The following is an 8,298-nucleotide window of genomic DNA, read 5'->3' on the forward strand; positions in this document are numbered from 1 at the left end:
GAGCTTATTTATACATATTTGAATTTCAATTTTTGTGACAGTATAGAATTCTTAAGCATCCTGTGTATGTTTGTTAGCAAAATCCATTATGTCAATTTTTTGCAAAATTGCGACAAGTATTGAAATTCAATCACTTATAACTCAGTAGTGTTAAATTTCTTCAAAAAGGTTTCTATACATGAAATGTTTATAAGCCTAAAGTTCATCAGAATAAAATATAAAAAATATATATTTTTGCTTGAAAACAAGCGATGTATCAGTTCGATCGAACCCCCTTTCTAGCCATTTTGAGACCTTTGGAAGAGTTAACGCTCTTAACTGCTTGGTTTCGAAGATTAAAATTTAAATTTTGAGTATCGCATAGAACTTACGTGCAGCCCCTATACGTTACTTTAAAAAAAAATATATAAAATTTGTTTTCAAAATGGCGGCTAACGTAAAAATTCAACGTGTCATAACTTTGCTAAATGACATCCTACTGAAAAATTTCGTATGAAAAAGTGTTTGAAATTTTAATTTGCATATAAAAGCAATTTTTAATTATTTTTTTTTTTATAAAAACCGAGTCTTACGACATATTGACCGAGACCTCGAACGAGCTTTTATGCGACTCTGCATATAGTTAACGCTCGTATGAGGCTTCTATTTTAGAAATCGACTTGAATTTTTGATACAAAATAGAGCTTTCGACTATACTTACGATACTATTAAAAAAATTAAAAATTAAAAAATAAAAGTATTTTTTTTTCAAAACACGTTTAGTGTGATGAGTCGATCGACCCACCATACATACGCTCATAAGATTTTCAATATAGTTAAGGTCAGTGTGAGCTTATTTATACATATTTGAATTTTAATTTTTGTGACAGTATAGAATTCTTAAGCATCCTGTGTATGTTTGTTAGCAAAATCCATTTTGTCAATTTTTTGCAAAATTGCGTCAAGTATTGAAATTCAATCACTTATAACTCAGTAGTGTTGAATTTCGTCTAAAAGGTCTCTATACATGAAATGTTTATAAGCCTAAAGTTCATCAGAATAAAATATAAAAAATATATATTTTTGCTTGAAAACAAGCGATGTATCAGTTCGATCGAACCCCCTTACTAGCCATTTTGAGACTTTCGGAAGAGTTAACGCTCTTAACTGCTTGTTTTCGAAGATTAAAATTTAAATTTTGAGTATCGCATAGAACTAACGTGCAGCCCCTATACGTTATGTTTAAAAAAAAATATATAAAATTTTATTTTCAAAATGGCGGCTAACGTAAAAATTTAACGTGTCATAACTTTGCTAAATGACATCCTACTGAAAAATGTCGTATGCAAAAAGTGTTTGAAATTTTAATTTGCATAGAAAAGCAATTTTTAATTATTTTTTTTTTAATAAAAACCGAGTCTTACGATATATTGACCGAGACCTCGAACGAGCTTTTATGCGACTCTGCATATAGTTAACGCTCGTATGAGGTTTCTATTTAAGAAATCGACTTGAATTTTTAATACAAAATAGAGCTTTCGACTATACTTACGATACCTTAAAAAAAAATTAAAAATTAAAAAAAAAAAGTATTTTTTTTTCAAAACACGTTTAGTGTTATGAGTCGATCGACCCACCATACATACGCTTATAATATTTTCAATATAGTTAAGGTCAGTGTGAGCTTATTTATACATATTTAAATTTCAATTGTTGTAACAGTATAGAATTCTTAAGCAGCCTGTGTATGTTTGTTTACAAAATCCAATGTGTCAATTTTTATCAAAATGGCGACAAGTATAAAATTTTAAACACTCGTGACTTAGCAAAATAAAATCCTACTGAAAAATGTCGCTTTTAAATAGTGCTTAAAAGCTTAATTTGCATAAAAAAAATTAAATATTTTTATTAATAATTATATCAATATAAAAAATAGTTTTCTATATTACTTTGTGAAATAAATAACATATAACTTGCATATGACACAATTTTATCATAAATTCCAGTAATAAAAACATTTTATACCAACGTTTATTATAAACACTATAAGTTATTTTATAATATTTTTTTTTATATATTTTTTTTGTGTAAATATAAATATGTAGTTTTAAATTACATTTACTAAATAGAAAGAAGCAATCAACTAAAAAGATCGACCCTCTAATCTGTTGCTTTAGACCAAGAGGGGAGAGTAAGCACAATATGCGCTTTATTAATTATAATAATTTTGAGATCTTTGCCTATTTTTATTACAAAAATATTTTGATTTATATTTGTCAAAGTAAAGGTTTTTTTTGCTCTGCATAATTTATCCTAATAATTAATAAGGGTAAAATTTTTTCACTGTATTTAAAATTTATAATAAACTTAACATATTTAAAATCTACAAAAACTTATAATATTTGAATCCATAATAAATTTAAATTGATTTTTAAAATTGAAATAAATATTATGAATAAAACTTGACATTTTATTGTGAAACTTTATAATTTAAAAAATATTTGAATAAGTGCTATACAATTTTGTGTAGTTTTCTTTCGAAGGCGTCAGTAAGAGGGATTTTCGCAACACTATGTGTTTAGTAGTTGGTTGTTAATACTTATTTTGAAACTTTGGTTCTTTTTGTTAGAAATGATTTTTCAAGCGAAATTTTAAAAATTCTCTAAAAACTTTAACTTTAAATTGCCAACGTTCGCCAAAATTGAAGTACACTTTTTTCTGTATAGAGAAGCTAATACAAATCCACCTTATTTATATTATATTTAAAATCCCGTATAAACTAAACAAACATATTTTTCTAAAGTTAACAAAATATTTTTTTTAGAATTTGATCATTTTTATATATATTTTTTAATCATTTATATAATAGAATTTTATTTTTAGTTGTTAGCGCACTTTTTTGATTAAATTGGATTTAACGCCGCAATGGCTGCGAGCCCTTTAGACTTAAGTTCGCTTATATGCTTATTAAATTTAAGCTTGGAGTCCATGTGAATTCCGAGGTATTTAACGCTCGCATTCCATTCTATACACTTTTTCTGCTCGCTTTTAATAGTCGGGGGCAAAGGTTGTCTTCGAGTTGTAAAAATGATAGCATCTGTTTTGTCCTAATTTATTTTAATTTTCCACTATTTGAAATAATTACTTAAGAGAGTTAAGGATTTTTGCAATTTTATTGAAGTAGGCTTAAGACCGTAAGAGCTACTCATTATTCATTATCGAGCGTATATCATCGGCATACATGGAAAGACTAATATTTTTTAATTTAGGTATATCATTTGTGTATAAAATGAAAAGAAACGGCCCAAGTAAACTCCCCTAATGAGCACCAGCTGGGATGTTCGATAAAATCAGTTTCGTAGTTCGTTCTCAAGCGCGCCCAAAACCGGGATTTCCCTTAACTGTCAAATTTGCTTACATGAGACAGCTCTTATGTCATCTGGCAAGCGCGCGTTGCGTGCAGTTTGGTGTAAATAAATAAACAGTGAAATATGTTATAATCACAGCATTTTTCTTACAAAGTGTTAATTGAAGATGATTCCAAATGATGTAGCATTGGAATTATAGACGATATAAATAAAACTATAAAAATGAGTGTGCAAGTAATTGTTTGGTTATATGAATAATATATCACGGTTATTCTAACAAAATTACTATTGACTTTCTTGGATCACATATTAAAAAAACAAACAGCACTGATTTGGCAATTAAGGGTATACATACCTGTGGTGCTATGGCCAAAACGGTGTAGGGGCGACGCGCACGCGGGAGTGAGAGGTCCCGTTACAGGCTATTTCGGCAGCCGTGTCATGGCGGGCGAGATAAGATTCGTGGACGTTGTGAAGCCGTTCGGCGTGCTGGACATCGCGCCGATCGTGCCGCTGTTCCTGGAAGGACGCGCGAGCGTCGTCTACGCCCAAGCGGTCGAAGGTGTGCGAACGGATGCCACGCAACTGAAGGCTACCCTGGTCAAGGCGCTCGGATTGGAGTCGCTAGACGCATATAGGAAGTTGCAGGGGATGCGGTGGGACGGGGAACCGCCCGAAGTGTTCATGGAGGAGCTTCGGCGCACGGCCGCGAACGCCGGAATCACGGACGGGGCGTTCCTGATGCGGATTTTCTGTTCGGGTTGCCCGCCGATGTAGCGAACGCCATCCGAGTTCGCGACCCCGACTGGAAACTGTCGACGGCGGAGCTGATCAACGCGACGAGACCGTTGCTGAGGAGTACGTCTAGGGATCCTCATCGCGAGGGGGCGCCTTCGGGTTTCCGCGGCGATATCGTCGAGAGCGCCAACGTGGCGGCAGTGGTAGCGTAACCTGGAGCGCTCAACGTGAACGAAAATTGGACGAGGCTGACAGTCGACGTGACGCACTACGAGGGTCGTCGCTTCTTGACGATTGTGAACTGCGGTCCGTCTAGATTCGGCATTTGCAGAGTGCGCGACGGAGATAGTGCAGCACCTTGAAGAAATATTCTTGGAGAGGGGCCCCCCACGTGAGCTGCTGATGGACAACGGTACGTCGTTCAGATCAGAGAAGACGGCGGTCATGTGCGAGAAGTGGAATGCACTGCGTCTTTTCAGAGCGGCGTACCGACTGCAGGGGAACGGCATCGTAGAGAGGCACCATAGGACGATAAAGAGGACGGCAGCTAGGAGCAAGATATCTCCACTCCAGGCAGGGCCGGCCCGAGGGGCAGGCAGTACAGGCGATCGCCTGGGGCGCTAAATCTTGTGGGGCGCCGTGATACCAAATAAAGGCGCAATATTCACTTAAAATTATCAAACAATATTGTTAAAGAATATAATCTGATATTTTTTGTTTTCACTACTGTGTACTCTTTAGGTTATTTCACGCGTAAAAAATCGCGACGAAAATAAAACTACAAATTCTTAAATACCCACAATCGCAAAAAAGAGTATGGTGTCAAATATATGTAATATTAAATTACTTTAATTTGAATTATATTTTTGCGCTCATGTAATGAGTAATTAAAGTATTATTAGGGTGGCGGGGGGGGGCGCAAATTTAGTTTTTGCCTGGGGCGCTAAATAACCTAGGGCCGGCCCTGACCTTAGGCCGTCTTCTGGTACAATATAGCAGCTAGAGATGCGGCGGAGGAGGACTCTACCCCAGCGAGGCTGCTACACAAGTACGAATGGAGACACCCCTTAGCACCAAGGCCCGAGCCATCCCCAGTGCAATTACCTTTCACGGTGTGCGAGAGAGTCCTGATCAAGCCTACGCGCCCGTCGTGCACGGAAGAGTGGACTTCAGGGCACGTGACGGACATCGCATCGCGGAACAATGTAGTTGTCGACGGCGTACCGCGGCACGTATTAGACCTGAGACGGGCTCCTCCGGAAGACACTAACACGACCTGAGGATCCTGGCTACAGTGGAGCGCGCCGTTCCAACCCGAATCCGAGCAACCGGCAATGGAAGATCCAGCAGCGGAGTCCACGTCGCAGTCCGAGAAGACAGAGACCACCGTTCGACCAGCGAGGAGTCGAAGACGCCCACACCGCTTGGAAGACTTCATGACGTAGACATCAGGAGGGCGTGTGTTGTTATGGCCAAGACGGTGTATGGGGCGACGCGCACGCGGACGGGAGTTCAGTTGGTTGGGGACCGCGGGAGTGAGAGGTCCCGTTACAATACCAAAGTTAATTAAATATATTACAATGGTAGTAATAATGAAAAATCTCATATTAGCGCTAAGAAAAAGTTACATTTTATCCACTATATAGTATCGTTTACAGTTAATTTTCAGAAGCAACGAAAGATCTAATAACATTTACGTATGGCATACAATTAAAATATGACATACAACTTATCAGTTTAAGAAGTGATACCAATCTACGTGTTTAATCCTATACGGCATTGTTCCACAACCTTTTTTGTTCCCCATTGTTCCCCAGCCACCGAAGCCTTTCTAAAAGTCGTATGCCCCACCGCATAATATATACGATACATTTATAGTGTTCAATATTAAAAAACTGAATTATTTAATAAATAAAGCCATACATATTATGCGTTTTTTGTTATAAATTAAACAAACACAGTGAGTAAAATTTCAAAACATATAATTGAAATTTCGACAACTAAAAAAATTTAATGGAATCCTTGTCCTTATTGATGCTTGCTGCAAAGAAATTTTATATCGGGATATAATTTAGTTAGCTTCAGTCTTAAGCCCCCTCGATTTGTTATATCCAACCGATTTCTTTTCTTTAGCAACAAATCATTAATAGCACTAAGTTCACATTCCACTAAATACGACGATGGAAACGATAAAAATAATTTTCTTGCATGTGATGTAATATTCGGATATTTGGTTTCAGTTTTCTCACAAAGCCATTACTCCTTTTATATTAAAATCCGAAAATGCACTTAAAAAAAGAGCACTTCAAAGTAATCAGAAATCTAATAAATAAATATATAATATGTGGAATAGCTGATAATTGCCGAGGTCTCCCATCTGAGGCGTGGGCTCCACCGGTGGGGCCTACACCCCACTTTGGGGAACACTGCTCTACTGTAACTTCCGTTAATTTTATTCTTCAGTGGTCGTTTAAATTTCATTTATGGATTATATTAGTAGTAATAACGTGTTCAACGTTCAACTCTTGATAAGGGTCTTATTGTTTTTAACTATTTTTCAGAAGCAATGATAGAACAATTTGATGACGACAACAATGACGACTATATGGCGACAACGTAGAATTGGTATATATAAACAAAAAGTTTAAGTTACTGTCAGCAAGTATTATCTTTTTATAAAGAACATACTACATAAGTTTGATGTAACTGAATATCCTGAATTTGGCTGTTACAAAAGAGAAATGATTGCACAGAAGAAAAATAGATAAAAAAAAACCATAACGTAGATATATATTAAAAATAAGCCACTCTTAGATATTTTGGCTATCGATTATTCCAGGTATGCAATCACATATTTATGATCATTGTAAAATGTCGTTCATTAAATAACATACAAGAAACTACACATGAATAAGCTGTCCGTTGGCTGATATATATAGCGTTCCCATTGCGACAGCACCGATTTGATTGACTTTAACTTTCGATCCTCATACATACTAAGTATATATTACACGTTCACGTTTAAAACGTACCTGGTTTATTTGTAATTTGTCAAATCTAACGAATATGTGCGTTAAATTAGAAGCAATGATAATTTGTATGTATTGTAAAAGGAAAAACTCACTTTTCGGCCTCGGAGCCCGCCGACAGGAATTCAAAATTTGAAGATTTGATTACGAAGATTATTTAGTTTAATTAATGCATTATTATAATCCTTACACACATTATGTATATATTTCATTTTCATAGTTATAACTTCCCTAATTAGCCCTTAGACCGCCGACCGGTAAATTCTTAATTACTCGCTGTACGCCATGCGTTTTTAGCGATATAATTTTTTGGCTACTTACTCTGTTTAACACATCATTACAGCCAAAATACTCAATTTTTATATTTTAAAATTATATATGTATGATTAACACGATTTAAACATTCTAATTATATCAATAAACAAACATTTTTAGTCGTATTGTTGGAAATATGAAGTGAACAAAACTAAATCAATTGGTCGGTCCGCGTGTTGGCTCGCGTGCACACACCTACACACACATGCACGCGCGCGGCACTATACAAGCGAACGACAAGCAGGGTCATGCTCACACTGAGACAATTTTAATATATAAATCTGCAACGCATTTTTTCTTCGTCTGACCTACATCCTGTTATAAAAATTTACAAATCGACAAGATTTCTTTGATGCATACAAAATCACATATATCGTACACAAAAATAACCCTAATAACCAAACCGTTTGATTTTGATCAATGGTGTTTGCAATTGGTTGTTGTTGAAGGTTGTCATATTTCTTTATATATAAAAATAATAAAACTTGATAGCAAAATACGATGTTACATTTAACTATATATAATTATATGTATAATTTATAATATATACATATTCTTCTTCTTCTTCCACGGCGCTACAACCGGTGATCGGTTTTGGCCTTTCCACCTAATTTCTTGTAGGGCTTCTAGATATATCTTGAGTTTTAGTATTTCTTCCGCTATTGTTTGAATTTTCCTGGTTGTAATATTGCACATTCCAGCTTCCAAAATTGAAGTCCAATCGTTTATCTAGATTTCGATCGTCTAGAATCTAGATCATTATGAATCGGGGCGGATTTATTATTTCTTTGTGATTTTTTTCATAACTATTTGGATTTATCCACGTTGGTTGGTTTGCTCCATGATAGAAACCCTCCTCCTTTATCCGG

The sequence above is a fragment of the Plectrocnemia conspersa genome, unplaced genomic scaffold (genome assembly GCF_051122295.1).
Source record: "Plectrocnemia conspersa isolate PC_06_02 unplaced genomic scaffold, ASM5112229v1 ptg000012l, whole genome shotgun sequence".
NCBI classification, from domain to species: Eukaryota; Metazoa; Arthropoda; class Insecta; order Trichoptera; family Polycentropodidae; genus Plectrocnemia; species Plectrocnemia conspersa.